At 46.1% G+C, this 15,291-nt stretch overlaps 1 long non-coding RNA gene across 1 annotated transcript in view; it reads right to left on the bottom strand.

Annotated features, from left to right (window-relative positions):
• The window catches only part of LOC116089127, a 34,431-nt gene extending 20,115 nt beyond the window's left edge, over positions 1-14,316 (bottom strand). Inside the window, exons 1-2 of the long non-coding RNA XR_004118172.1 lie at positions 14,236-14,316; positions 1,784-1,958 (exon numbers count right to left, since the gene is read on the bottom strand). This is a non-coding gene — a long non-coding RNA (uncharacterized LOC116089127). The remainder of the gene's footprint in view (positions 1-1,783; positions 1,959-14,235) is intronic.
• Positions 14,317-15,291: the final 975 nt, after the last annotated feature.

Here is a 15,291-nt window from a genome sequence, read left to right as displayed (position 1 = left end):
TGATTCCCTCACTGCCCTGGTCGGATCCATCCCTTGAGCCAGGAGAGATGTGACAGAGCATCCCAGGCTACAGGTCAAGACATCTTACACAAGAACCACACACACACCAGGCAGCAGGTATGCAGACACTGGCAGTCATATTGTGCTCCTTTTGACCTCCATCAGTACTTCATCTCACTGAGAGTCTGGAAACTAGTTCATCATGCAGTCTGCCACATCCAAGAAGCCCATGAAGGAACACACCAGGCCCATGGCAGACTGTCATCTCCACCAGGATCATTTCATGAGTCTGCATCAACACTTCTAAGTGTTGTCGTTGCCTCAGGATACGTCTGGCTTCTCAGCTTCATCTTAGAAGTGCTTGAGTTAGGGTATGACAAGAATTGGGCTTTCTTGATCAGAACCACTCTCTAGCGATATTCTTGAAGAAGAGTTGAGGGATTTGAGAGACGAGCACTTATCAGTTACTATTCTGTTTCTGTGATAAACTACCATAGTCAAAAAAGCCACCTATGAATGAAAGCAATCATTTGGGTTGATGGTTCTGGAGAACTGAGAGTCCGTTATAGTGGGGAGGCATAGCAGCAAGCAGATGATTGGGGTAGGAACAGGAAGCCTAGGGATTACATCTCAACTGTGCACACTCAGAAACCGGAGAGGGAAACTGGAAATGACACAAGGTTATAAACTCTCAAAGCCTGCCCCTAGTGCTCTATTTTTTCTAGTGTTCTTAAAGTTGTATAACCTCTCCCCAAACAGTGCCACCAGCTGGGGACCAAGTGGAGGAGCCTCTAGGCAGCATTTCTTATTTAAAATAACATGCTGCTTTCAGGAGACTGAAGGATAAGAACCCCCTTGAGCTAAGGAGAAGCAAAACATGGGAAAGCTATGTAGGCTGGTCAGTGTCCTTGGATGTGTGTAACTTCACTATATCTTTCCTGGACTTCCTTTTCTTCTCTTCATCTCCCATTCCCATTTAAGCCTCACTGTCTAGTAGTTTAAATATCCATCAAGGTGTAATTTACCCTGTAGGGAGACACAAAACCCAGAAATATGTAAAAGACTGCTGTATTATATTTGTCCCTCTGCCATAAGGAAAAAAGTCCCAGAGACTCTGAAGTATTCTATATCTCTGACCAGAAAGTCAGCACTGTGACAAGATGCTCATCATTGCTTCTAACTACAGTCTCAGGGTCTTCCATGCCCTCCACGGGCACATGGTCATGCATGCACATGCACAAACATACACATACAAATATGCAGATATGCACATACAAATAAAAAATAAATCATTTAAAAAACAACACCTGAGGGTAGCAATGGGGTACAGAGGACCACGAATCCTGTCCTAAAACTTCTAGTGGGTGAGGGGAGCTGAAGGTTTCTCAGTCCACACTGGGCTTGATGGATCCCTTCCTCAACAAAGTCCAAGGTAGTAGAATCCAAGAGACGTGTCCCTCCCTCCCATGTATTCCACGTGACACAGAGTAAAATTCCAGCTCTGCTTCAAGTCTGGAGCCCAGTCCCATCCTCTTAGTCCCTTACCTCTTCTACTCTGGCCCTGTTGGGTTTCTTGTGCTTCTAGCTCAAGTAACTTTGTTTCTACATTCAAAGTCCATTTCTGAAAGGAAACATGTATTACAATGCCTGTTCTATTTTACTTCATGCAGTAGGTCCAGGGAAAATAGATTTTTCTGGTCTCCTATTTCTTGTTAGTGTATTGCTTCAAGAGGGACAGTGCTAGTAGAATAAATATATGTAAAAAATAGACGTGCTTGATTACCTTACAGGATACATATAGCACATGCTGGGTAGTCCAGCCATGGCTATCGGCACGTTGGAGAATCAGAGACACCGTGGCTGCTCAGTCCATGAAGCTGGAGAGCTCAGCAAACCTAATGTGGTTGAAGGCCTGAAGGTTGCTGGATGGCCGCTGGTTTTCTGTCCATCTCAGAAGGCTGAAGTAGATGAGTTCTAATGTTAGTAGAAAGCCAGCAACAGGATAGACAGACACACTTGCCAAAAAAGAGCAGGGCAGATAGATACAATAAAATAGCTTTTCTTTGTAGCATTTTAATGTTTGAGCAGCCAAGGTAAGGTCTTCTCCATTCTGTTAATCCTTCCAAGTGATATCCCCAGAGACGTCCAGAGACATGGCTCTCAGTTGGCTTCTGATCTAATCAAGTTGACAGTCATGGTTACTCATCACAGTTAGCCATGTGACCAGAGGCCAAGGCCCCTTATTGATTGGTGAATAAAGTTGGCCTTTGCCTGTGAACTGGTAGAGTTAGCAGGCCATGCTACTCGCTATTTTTTTTTCTTTTAATTTTTTTATTGATTCATTGTGAATTTCACATCAGGCCTTCCAGTGCCACTCATCTCCTGTCCCATTGTATCTGCCCTCTGCCCTTGCAACCTCCCCCATAAAAGAAAATATAAAACAAATAAACAAGATAGAAAACATCTCAGCATGGAAGCTGTAGTATGTCACAGTGCATCCTACAGTATGTCCATGTCCCTCTGTCCACACATCTTTACTTGCAAATGTTCTTTGCAATGAGTTCTGTTTTCAAGCTCTGGTTCAAGGTCACTGGCTTCTGTGATACCATCAATATTGGCTCCTCACTGGGATTCCTCCCAGTTATCCCCTTGGTGCCCTGTGTCATGGAGATCCTGCTGCTTTGATCAGCAGGGCCCGCTCTTTCATGCATCCTAACAGTTCACAGATGATGTAGGTTTTGGGGTGGATCTCAAAGCCCTGGATCTGGGCCTGAGTGGTAGCTGAGCTGATCAGTTTGCTAGTTGTCCCACATCCATACCACCAGGGTGAGCTCTCCAGCTCTGCTCTGGTTAACCCACACAATGTTGCCACTGGCAGTAGACAGGGTCAGCTTTCTTGCTCTCATGCCCTTGAGGCTGGCTCACTCACACCCATGCCTCCCAGTTGTGCTTCCAGTTGAGGCACGCAGCCCACTCTCCCAGGTGCTGTAGCCAGTGAGGAGCGGGGCCAGCAAGGGATCAGCGATGCTGCTCTCACACTCTCAGTGGTGGCTCACCCATGCAGGCTCAATCAGAGCCAGCTCTACTGTGCTGCTTAGGTGAGGTGGCAGGGCTTGCAATCCTGACTGCTGTAGCTAGTGAGAGGCAGGACCACCTCATCCATTCTCATGACCCCAGCATCGGATCTCCTGATGCTGTAGGTGTGACAGGTAAGGGTGGGGAGGGCATCACCTCTGCACCTGTGCTACCTTGTGGCAAATGAGTGGCAAGGTCAGCTCTCCCATGCTCACGCCCTTGGGCAGCTCATCCATGCCCCTGCCACAAGGGTCAGCTCCACTCTGCTGGGCGATGTGCAGGGCCCCCTCGGCTAAGTGTTGCCACCAATGAAAGGTAGGGCCAGCTCTCCAGAGTGCCACAGCCAGTGAGGGGTGGGGCTAGTTCTGCACAGTTCTTAGACATCTACATGGTCCCAGGTGGTTGCCCAGACCAGGGACATGCCTGTGGTCTCTAGAGGTAATACGAACCATGGACATCGACTGTATGGTTATAGACCCAGACATGGCCCTCAGTGGCAACATGGGCTGGGACTTTTCACCAAGGCCTCAGGTGACAGTGCTGGCAACTCACAAGAGGCTATCCCTCCCTTGCATGTCCAGTGCCACCTCTCTTCAAGATGCTCAAACTGTTCCTGGTCTTCGCATCTCTTTCTCTCCTGTCAGTCCACCACATATTGCACATTGTAGTGGCCTTTGCTGCCGGTGGGCCACAAGGCTGGTGGACCTCTGGTGACCTCCTCTGCCTATGCCAAGTGGTATGGTGGCAAGCAGGCCTCTGGGTGTCTACAGTGTGCCTGTCTTGTTTCTTGAATTTACAAAAGCAACCTTCTCCTGATCCTGTGGCCGTTAGTCTTTGGTCCAGCCCAGGGCTCTGTCCTTTCTTACAATCCCGCCTTTCTTGCTCTGGCCCTGTAGCCATGACTAATGCCTCAGCCTGGCACCATAGTGCTGGGATGTATGTACTATGGATGCCTCATTCACACATGGAGTAGAGATTCTGCTAGGCAGCTATGCGGGTGCTGGGGATGGAGTGAAGGAGACCCAGTCTCTTTGGAACTTACATAGGAAAGAAGAGACTGCTAAAAGGCTATGCAGACAAGTAATTATTTTGCATCTCCTTTTATCCCTCCACGTGAATCCCTTCCTAGCCATCTGGACATTTCCTCCATGGGGCCCCTCCCAGGCCTGCCTTCTCCTAACAGAGTGCAATGTTTTAGTTTTACTCCATGGTCACCAGCAAGGCAGCCTAGACCTGGCTGCCCTGCCCAGAGAATAGGGTGAATGAAAATGAGGACACTTACTGAGTTGGCTGAAACTGTTCCGCAGTGGCAAGCAGAGATGAATGGTTGGAGTTGGTAGAGGAAAAAAGTGGATGAAGAGACAGACTCTAGAATTTGGAGTCAAATATAGTGGGTGGCAGAAGCCAGCAGGAACAAATGGTCCATACATACCGTGGGGGAGTCAGGCAAGCCAGCAGCTTGGCTCAGAGAGGCTAAGTCCTTCGTAAGGGAGCTCATGTATGCCTCTCCTGGGTTTCAACACCACATGAATGGAATGGGGACATGACCACTCTTATTAATTTTTTGTGGTTGTTTTTTTTATCTCAATATGTACTGATTCTAAATAAATAGATGAATGTAGAGATAAATATAAATATAAAACTGTACATATGAATATGCTCACATTTATTTTGCAGTTTGTTTGTTGTTTGTTTATTTTTTACTTATCCACTTTACATCTTGCTCATTGTCCCAAAATATGGAACGCTTCAGGAATTTGCATGGCATCCTTGCTCAGGGGCCACGCTAACCTTGTTTTAGCATATATGCTGCCGAAGTGAGCGCCTGGCCACCCTTAAGTACAGCTGAGGAGAAGGGTTTTATTGTACATGTGAGGGAGAGTTCAGCCAGAGGCATCTGGAAGAGTCCAGACTGACCATGGCCAGCAGACTGAACTAGGTCAGGAAAGGAGGGAGGGGAGACGAGAGAGGAAGAGAAGAAAGAGGGAGCAAAAAGAGGGGACCACAGAGGGAGAAGAAACAAGAAAGCATGTGGCCGTAATGGCAGGGTTTTTTTTATAGGAATCAGAAGCTGGAGGAATGGAAGCAAAGCCCCTGGGTTAGGAAAGGTTTGGGGTAGGGGTCGACCGGGTGAGAAGAGCAGAGAGGAGGCCTAAGTACTGAGTGATCCTGGTGGTCTGTGTGTGCTCTGGTATGCTATTAGGCAACTCAGTTAGACATTTGTGCCAGGTTTCTTTGGGACCAAGAGATGACCTAACTTCTAGATACATTCCCAGCTGTTGCCTGCTGATCACAGCTCAATCCGTTGGCTTCCTAAACCACCTCAGTGCACTAAGCAGGAAGAAAGACATTGATTAGAAAGTTAGAAAGCAGGGATTGGCTAAGAACTAAGTGGTGGAGTGTTTGCCAGCGTGCCTGAGGTCTTAGGTTTAGTTCTCAGTGTCACAAAAAAAAAAATGTTAGAAATTGTAAAGTTGAGTTCTACTCCCAAATCTTCTCTCTGTTAACAGAGGGACTTTGAAGAAACCGTTTCCCTATGTCAGAAGATGGAGACAGCAGCAGCCTCTGGACTGCTACAGAGCCTGTGCCTCTGGATTGAAACACTTCCTCCCCGAAGGAGGGGACAGCTCCCAAGACTCAGGTAGTCAGCAGAATGTCACGTGACTGGGGAAGCAATATGGCTGCTGGCGTAGCAGCCTGTGTCCACATCTCTAGCTTTGGCTAGAGACTGGTATATCCCTGAAGCTCACTTGCCAGCCAGCCTAGCTCAACTGATGAACTTCGGTTCAGCAAGAGGGCATGTCTCAAAAATAAAGGTGGAGTATAGTGAAGGTGGGGAAAAGATGAAGGATGCTGACATCGGGTCTGTATGTGCATGTGCACACACATGATTCATTCACCACACAAGCACACACATACACAAAAGATCAGCCTGTGTGAGACCCATGCTCCAATTGTTGGCATCAGTGCCTCTGAAACCTGTGACGTCACATAGGCGGGCCTCACAGACCTGTTGCCGAGGCAACAGCCACCATGTTCCAGAATCCATTGGGCTTATCTCCTGCCTTTACCTGTGACCACCACATCACCACCCATATATATATATATATATATATATGTATATATATATATATATATATGTGTGTGTGTGTGTGTGTGTGTGTGTGTGTACACATATATATATACACACATATATATATGTATATAGGGAACATGCCTCCCATCTCTCTCTTTTTCCCTTTTCTCTTTCTGCTACCACCCAGTCTCTCTCTCTCCCAATAAAACCTCTTACACGTGGAACTGTTTGGGCCTAGTGTGTGCTGTGTCCAGACAGGAGCAGCAATTCTAACACATCACCAATGCCAGGAAAGGAGGAGAGTTATGGGAAGCTGGCAGGTTGAACAGAATTTGAGGAGCCTCAGGCAGAGAAGATATACTAATTCTTTTTTAAAGACTTATATATTTATTTACACTGTAGATCTCTTCAGACACACCAGAAGAGGGCGTTCCCCAACAGAAGCAGATCCAGTTACAGATGGTTGGGAGCCACCATGTGATTGCTGGGAGTTGAGCTCACGACCTCTGGAAAAGCAGTCAGTGCTCTTAAACCATCTCTCCAGCCCAGAGAAGATATACTTTTATCACTACACACTATGCAGGGAGAAACTGACCGGCAACTAGTCACACAGCTACACATAAGAACTTCAGACATGCAAATACAGGCACACAAATAGACCTAAACACAGAGGTAGGCACACAAGCCTAGAGACTGACAGACACAGGCATATGAGGGTCCATGCCTGAGTACATCATACTTGGGAATAGAAGGCTGTGAGGGCTCATTTATATTTAGATATCAAAGCGCTGATATGGATATCTAGTGTGAGTCATTTATAAATGACAGACACTGGACATCCAGGGGACTATGAGTCAGCACCAAATGGCTGACACAGGGTGTTCAAGGACTTCCAAAGTGAACAGTGATGTAATCTGTTGTATAACTATTTTTGGCATAGTATCACTTTTGTGGGAGTCTATATAACATGGCCTTGAGGTTGGCGGCTCGACTCTTTGCCTTCATCAGCCTGCCCATGCATTTGTGGGTGTGTGTGTGCCAGTCTGAGTGTGTGCCTGTGCATGGTTGTATGCAGCCTTTGCGTGCCCGGGTTCCTAACAGTGCCTACCTGTCTAGCAGCCTCTGTAGAGATGCATCAAACCTTATCTGCTTGGAGTCTGTCTCTTCACCCTCCCAGCTTCCCATGACCCTCTTTTTCTGGCATTAAATTATGAACCCCACTCTCTGTCAGTGTGCAGGGAGAGCTCTGTAGTGTAGAAAGAGCCTCTGGCTTCTGATCCAAGCCTTTGTTAGGGAGATACACTCTGTAGGCTTCTTCCTTGTGAATGTCTGGGAGCCGGGTGGGGGTGGACCAGGTTAGCAGGTCATTCTGATTCCGTGGGCCCCACCGGTTTCCTGATATGACCCAGCTATCGGGATTATTCATAAGGAGCTGTCCTCCCAAGAGCAGATGACAGTGAGCAAGGAGATGTTTTCATGAAGCATTCTGAACACAGTATTTATGGACTCCAGTTATTGGGACATTTATAGATTGGATGCGAAATGTAAAACATATGGTGCGCTCTTCCAGGAACACATTCAATCCAGCTGCCGCCCACAGCCGTGCTGCCGCCCACAGCTGCGCTGCTCTTTCCTCTGAATGCTCTTCAGAACATTTGTGGGGGCGGGACCCCTCCCGCTCGCAGGAACAAGGTGAACAAGTGTCTTTTCGGGTAAAAGGCTGGTTCCTTTTGGTTAACATTCCCCTGTCTCTCAAGGTTAACATTACCAGGGCCCATCAAGGAGTGTTCTGTAGGGAAAATGTGGCTGGAGTTTTCACCTTTTCTTGTCCCTTCTTGACATATGAAAATGATTGCATGTGGCTGGAAACTTCGAGGACAGACTTGAGCACCATTTGGAGTAGCATCCCTTGTGGTCAGGATCTGGCAGTATGTTTTCAGGTTCTTGGCCTCTTATCCAGTGAGCTGGAAATCGCCACTCATACAGATTTGCAAATGAAGCAAGAATGCTTTATGGGAGCAAATCAATAATGTGGATTGTAGAGGAAGACACTGCCCAGATCGACAGCGGGTCATATTTGTGAGGCTGTGTAAGAGTCCCAGGCTACAGCTTGGGGTCTCTTTTTATGGAGTTCATGGGAAGGAAGAGCTGGTTACTATGGGAAGTTGTTTGAATGGTTCTCTACTTGGATTGATAGATTAGATCATACATTCATTTTTTTGACCAAGCATGGCCCCTTTCCGTAGTACAGTGGTTCTCAACCTTCCTAATGCTGCAACCCTTTAATAAGGTTCCTCATGTCAAGGAGACCCTCAACCATAAAATTATTTTATTGCTGATTCCTAACTAATTTTGCTACTGTTGTGGATTGTAATGTAAATATCTGATATTTCTGATGGTTTTAGGTGACCCCTGTAAAAAGGTCATTCGACCTCCAAAGAACCCACAGGTTGAGAACCACTGCTCTACCGAATCTAATTTTAATCATATGGATGCCTACTTGTAAAGCTGGTCAATAGGGGGTTCTCCCTAAAAGATTATGAGAGGACTTAGTTTTATCCTACTATACATGTACCCAATACCAGTTCAGGCAGGACTAGTGCCTCTTTTCTTTATAACATGATACACTGAGAATACAGGAGTAGAAACTGTCTGATTTTGGTTGTTACCAGGGACAGGGAAGCTTATACTTTTGTTCAAAAATAGAAGTATGTGAAGCCCAGTGCAGGGAGGGTAAGGCAGGATGGATGGGGAGGGGTGGGAAGGGGTGGAGTTGGGTGGGGTAAGTTCTGAGGTTTCTAGTGCACTATCTAGAGAGGGGTTATAACATATATTATGTGTTAATGAAGGAACTGGGTACCAAGTGTATGGTTATTACAAGAGTTGGGGGGTACATAATGCCCAACCAAATGTGTGGGTTCCAGGGGGTCCTAACCTGTCTTGCCTATGCTTGCCTAGTGTGACCTTTCCCTTGCTTGCTTGTGTGGGTGAGAACTGACCAAGACCAAGCCTGGGGTCTGCTCTGCACACCTCCCTTGGGCTACCAATGTCTCCAGGAAATGTGTTTGTCTTAGTTTCTTTTCCCATTGCTGTGGCAAAGTACACTGTCAAAAGCCACTGGAGGGAGAAGAGAAACTATTTCAGCTCACAGTTCAAAGGTGTCATCATGGTGGGCGAGTTCAGGCAGCAGTAGCTTGAAGCAGCTGGCCACAATCAGAAAACAGACCTGTAACTGTGGGTTTCTCCACATGTGCCCAAGTCCCCTGAAATAATGACTCTGAGACTTCTTCTATATGAATAAATGCCTAGGCTGTTGGGTCATTTTTGCAAGCTCACAACTCAGTGAACTCATTTAAACTAGTCTAAGACACGCCATGTGGCTAATTACCTCTCCTTTGGCTTCACAGTACAATCTTCCTCAGAGTTCAGTGTGAATCTTTCCCATGCCTGATTCAATCCCAGAAGTCCAATGTCTCTACTGAATGTCCCACCTTTGTCCTCAGTTCATTGGCCAATCAGCTTTTTATTGACAGGTGATGCTTCCACCCAGGGTACAAGAGATTCTCTCTACACAGAGCAATCAATGCCACTGCCCTTAGCTTGTGTCCTCCATTATCAGTCCATGCAGCCTGGCATGCCTGCAAGCTTGTCTCATAAGTGACTCTAAAACTTGTTCAGTTAACAGTTAACACTACTCATGAGAGTGTTTCTGGTCTAGAATATCCACCACTTAGGAGCTTGCATTCAGAACCAACAACAACCTGCATTCCTTACACATTGTTCTGCAACAAAGTCACCATGTATATACATTATAAAACTCACCACAAGTCAATCAACTGCGGTAGGCATGGAGTCCCTACCAACCAAAATATGTACGGAAGAGAAGAGCAGATCATCTGCTGCTGTGTAGAAGGCCATGGTGGGATCCCTGTTGCCTAAGACTTTTCCAGATTAGATGGGTAATAATCATATGCTTTCTTATTTAAACAGGAATATCAAAAGCCTTCAAGGTTTTATAAAAATGGAAATAAAACATAAAAAAGCCATTTGGAATGTTGGTTGGATTAGGCATCAGCATTTCAGCTTCTAGTTATCTTTCCATTTCCTTGGGGATGTCTATGGTGTGTGCCCTGGTGCATCCCCATTGCATCTCTTCCTCGGAGAGTCATTTGTCCAGCCTGTGCTGGAGGGATGTGAGTTAGGTCCTGGAGCCTGGAGCTTTCTAGGCCGAGGCCTGGTATTGGAAGAGGCAGCAGTGCCTCAAGCCAGCGGAGTGTATAAGAAACTGGGGTGAGCAAGGGGCTGGGAAAGAGAGCTCAATGGGCCAGCCTCCTGCTAGTTAAACTTCATCAGACTTGAAGGTCACCGAACACAGATCCTTCACACTCAGCTTCCGGGCCCCACCTCTTGTGTCCTAGGTAGCACACTGATTTTAAGCAAGGCCATCATGTCATAGTTGCCTCGTGGACTTCAAAAGAGGTGAGACATCATGGATGGCCTTCTGCCACGGGAAAGTAGAGAAGGTGATTGGGCTTTGTGAGGCTCATTATAGGAAGGCTATTTCCAACTGGTAAAACATGGCTATTTTTATCTATCTATCTATCTATCTATCTATCTATCTATCTATCTATCTATCTATCTATCTGTCTGTCTGTCTAAGACAGCGTCTCATTATGTTTCCCTTACTGGCTTGGGACCAGCCATGTAAACCAGGCTGGCTTCATAGAAATTTACCTGTCTTGGCCTCCTGAGTACTGCGATTAAGGGTACCACCATCTACAGGCTTATTTTTATTGTTTCTTTCTTTAACTATTTTCTAATCTGCCCTACTAGTGACCCTTGGTGAAAATAACAGAATTTGAGTTATCTCCGTGGTCCTGTGTGGGAACACAACCTTCTGAACTGGCAGGAGCTATCAAATCAAGGTTTTCTCTTAAGAACAGAGACCTGCTAGTGTCTCCTTACTCTGGTCAGTTTAAGGGGCCTGCCAATCACCTGGGCAAGGAAACTCCCCTGGGGTAATCATGTACTACACATATGCCGTAGTGTAAAGCCCGCATAGCCTGTTGGCTGGCACCGTGTATTCTAAGCCATCATTCACTCTTATTCCATGAGAGTGTCTTCCATAATTGCTCTCTCTGTGCCATGTGTACTGTGTCACATGTCATGGTCGAGCTTCCGTTGCATAAGGCTTTTCCAGATTAGATGCTTAATCTGTCACTGCCACTCCCCAGACCCCCGCAAAGCTAAATGCATCTTAAACTTTTACAACACGTACCTTCTGATTAGGATCTCTCAGACTGGAGAGAGTTGGGATGCTGCAGGTCCACAGGAAGTTATCTTAGGCTGTCTTGGCCACCCCCCCCGTACCCCCCTTCCCTGGTACTTATTTGGTGCTCACTCTGTTTGATCAAATGTCTTTGTGGCTATCAAAATCCTTTTTAAAGCTTACCCCCTAGTTCCCACCAACCCAAAGGCTAAGAGCTTCATCAAATAGCATCTGAAGGTTCATAGCAGAGATTCCTCTGCTTTGCTGTAAGCCACCTACATGATATTACCTCAATATATTTTCTAAAAATGCCCTAGCTTATGACTTCATTTCTTCCAATATGATAATAATTTAATGAAACCATCACCACGTGGGTATCTAGGACTTTGGTATCCTATGTCTGTATTCCTGGGACAATCATTCCCGTGTGGTGGAAGAATAAATTTCTTTACGGTCTTTGAGCTGAGAGCTGGGATTCTCATTTGAACTTCTCTCACCCTGTGAGCTGCTGTGGCTCCTGCCTGCAGCCGCCTAGTGAGAGTTCCCTGTGTGCCTCCTGGACCCCTCCCTCCTCAGGAGAAACTGCCCTCTTGACTTGGGTACAGAATTTTAGAGTGAACAAGTATGAAGACGAAGTGGGTCTTATTAAAATTATTTTTAAATATAGATTTTAAGCATGGATATTAAGAGAAAGAGTAATGTAGGGAAAGAATACGCTTTCCCTAATCATGTGCATGAGCTTCTATAAGCAGAGTCAGAATTGAGTATCTTAGCATTAGTCATATATACCTTTGGTGCCTCTCAAGTCTCTTCACAAAGGGTTGCTAAAAAGTTTCTTTTTTTCTCTCTTTCTTTTCTCTTTTGCTTTATTTACATATAATTCTGCATATTATATACCATATATATTGTATATAATGTATACTTTATATATAATACATTACATATATTGTTTCTTGAAATTAATATAATTACATCATTTCCCTCATCTCTTTTCTCCCTCAAGTCCCTCCTTTGCTCTTTCTAAAATTTATGGTCATTTTTTTCTTTAATTGTTTTTTTACACACTATGATGGTTTGAATGAGAACGGCCCCAGAGGCTCATATATTTGAATGCTTGGTTACCAGGGAGGAAGACTATTTGAAAGCATTAGAAGGATTGGGAGGTGTGGCATTGTTGCAGGAAGTGTGTCACTAGGGTGGGGTTTGAGGTTTCTAAAACTCGAGCAAGGCCCAGTGGCTCTGTCTTCCTCTTGCCCGAAGATCCTAATGTAGAAATCCCAGCTGTTTTTCCAGCTCCATGTCTGTCTGCTTGCCACCATGCTGCCCACCATGATGATAATGGACTAAGCCTCAGAAATAATAAGCAAGCCCCAATTAAATGCTTTCTTTTATAAGAGATCCATGTTCATGGTGTCTCTTCACAGCAACAAAGTGATAACACACACACACATACACACATATACTCACACATACTCACACTCATTCATACACATATGTTCCTAAATTCAACCTGTTTAGTCTCTATAATGTATAATAAGTATACAGACTCAGGTCTGACCATTTGGTTTTGGATAACTGAAATGCTTTGAGTAAGGTTGCACTCTGATTAGATAAACCCAGGAGCCACTAGAGTTGCACGAGGCAGTTAGGGAATGTCTTTTCACTGTGAATATTCCTGGTGCAATTCCCAGGAAGTGGGAGGTTTACAGATGGGATGGCCTTAAGCAAATGTTATTAGTTATGTTAGAATTCTTGCATCTCAGCTATAAGAGACTTAACTTTCCCTCTCCTATGTCTTCACAGTTTTCCATGTCCTTTTAAAATCCTGCATAAAGCCAGCTTTCCTCTGAGACGGTCCCCCTCACCACTGGCCCCTTTCTACTCTTATTGCTCTGTAGTAAGCTCTTTATCTTCTAGACCATGACCTGTGTGTGTCTCATTTGACTTCATTCACCCAGAGGCACAAGGGCCAGGAAGCTAAGGGGGACCAGAAGGAGGGAAGCACCCAAGTTGGATCCTGGAAACACATGTGGTGGAGTGGAAAGAGGCCAGAAGGCTTACAAAAGCAATTTACACAGTGAGTGTTTGGAGCCAGCTTCCTCTGGCATTTACTATTTGCCAGAAAGAAAGAAGGAAGGAAGGAAGGAAGGAAGGAAGGAAGGAAGGAAGGAAGGAAGGAAGGAAGGAAGGGGAGGGAAGGAAGGAATGAAGGAAAGAAAGAAGGAGGGAGGAAGGGATGGATAAAAGAAGGGAGGGAGAGAGGAAGGAGGGTGAGGAGGAGGGAGGAGTTCTTAGGGTATGGCCTGATCTTGAGCCTTGTGGCACCCTGCTGAGCTGAGACGCCCCCCCTTCCTCCCTGCTCTTAGCCGCCCCTTTGTGTTCACTGTGAGCTCCCTCCTATTTGCTATCAATTGACATAAATGCTTTCCTATTGAGTGTCATTTGCAAATCACTAGTTTGCTGCTCCAGACTGCACTTAATGTCAATTACTTTTTTAAAAAAAATGCCAATTGGAAATCACTGGTTTGCAGTTCCAAGTCTCTCAGTGCCAATTACTGCTTGGAGTGCTGGTGACACAGTCACTCCAAGTTGGATTTCTGAGTCAGTCTTAACTTGCCCTAATGCTCTGCGTCTGGCTGCACCGTTCTGGGGAAAGCAGCCAGGATCTTGCATTAACCTCAACTGCTTGTCACATGCAAGGGGGCTGAGTATTCTCTCTGTGGCTCAGTTAGTAGAGGGCCAAGGGTCAGACCCAGTGTGAGGGTTAATTTTGATGATCAACTTGATTGTATCTGCCATCAACTAGGAGACTTACCCCTGGGCCAGTCTGTGAAGACATTTCTGGGGCGGATTAGTGGAGGGCAGACTGTCCATAAGAATGGATGGCTCCACCTTCCAGCAGCCTAGATATAAAGAGGTCCAAGGAAAAGCAATAGTGAGTTTAGTGCCTTCTTCCTTGCCTTCACTTCTTGTGTTGAGCGAACCCATCCAGCTACTGCGGGCATGTTCCATCACCACCAGAACCCAGCCTCTCTGCACAGGCTGGAGGCCAGGAATCCTCCAGGCCTTCAGTGCTATGTTGTGACTGCCTAGGTGCACAGCTCTGTTGAGCGAGCAGCTACCAAGTATCTCAGGCTCTTCTGCCGACAGCTATAGTTGGCCATTCAGCCCCTACAGTGCAAGCCAAACTAACCAACTGCTTTTCATCATACATGTTCATTCTCTAAATCCTGTTTCTCTAGAGAACCCTGACCAACACACCCATCGTGACTTTGACACCAGAAGCAGAGCCCAGGACACCTGAGAAAGGATGGGGATGTGAGAACCGTGAGCATGCAGTGCTCCCCTGCTTCAGTCATAGGTTCACTGCATGTCCTCCTTTAAGCAACATCTGGAGGTGCACAGCCCAGAGCTTGCTGCTCCTGGCAGGATCCTGGCAGAGATAGTGGCTACTACTTCTTATCAGTGGAGGAACTGGAGCCAAGTGCTGACTGAGCCTCTCCCCTTCCTGTAGCTTTTCCTTTGCATTGGGAATTGGGTGGATGCTGTGTATGAAGTATACTGTGAACTATTTAGTACTCAGGAAGAGATGTGCACACGTCTGGGGAGTAAAGAAATGGCGGCATGGCACCAGCATTAAAGTGTCATTCCCTGTTGGCACTTGACCTTTCTCCTGGCCACAGCCAGGGAGTGCAGAGGAATTTAGGATGCTCTGCCACTGTGGCTAATTTCAGAAGACCTTCTCCCAGCTGAGGTCCTTACTGTACTCTGTAAGTCATGCCATAGTTCCCAGGGAAATGAGGTGGTGAAAGACCCCCAGAACTGGGGAGATCCTTACTCAAGTCTCAGGATGATGCGACCACCCAATGAC

This window comes from Mastomys coucha, unplaced genomic scaffold (genome assembly GCF_008632895.1).
Source record: "Mastomys coucha isolate ucsf_1 unplaced genomic scaffold, UCSF_Mcou_1 pScaffold14, whole genome shotgun sequence".
Classification (NCBI taxonomy): domain Eukaryota; kingdom Metazoa; phylum Chordata; class Mammalia; order Rodentia; family Muridae; genus Mastomys; species Mastomys coucha.
The sequence above is the reverse complement of the archived record's forward strand: the minus strand, read 5'-3'. Positions and strand labels throughout refer to the sequence as shown.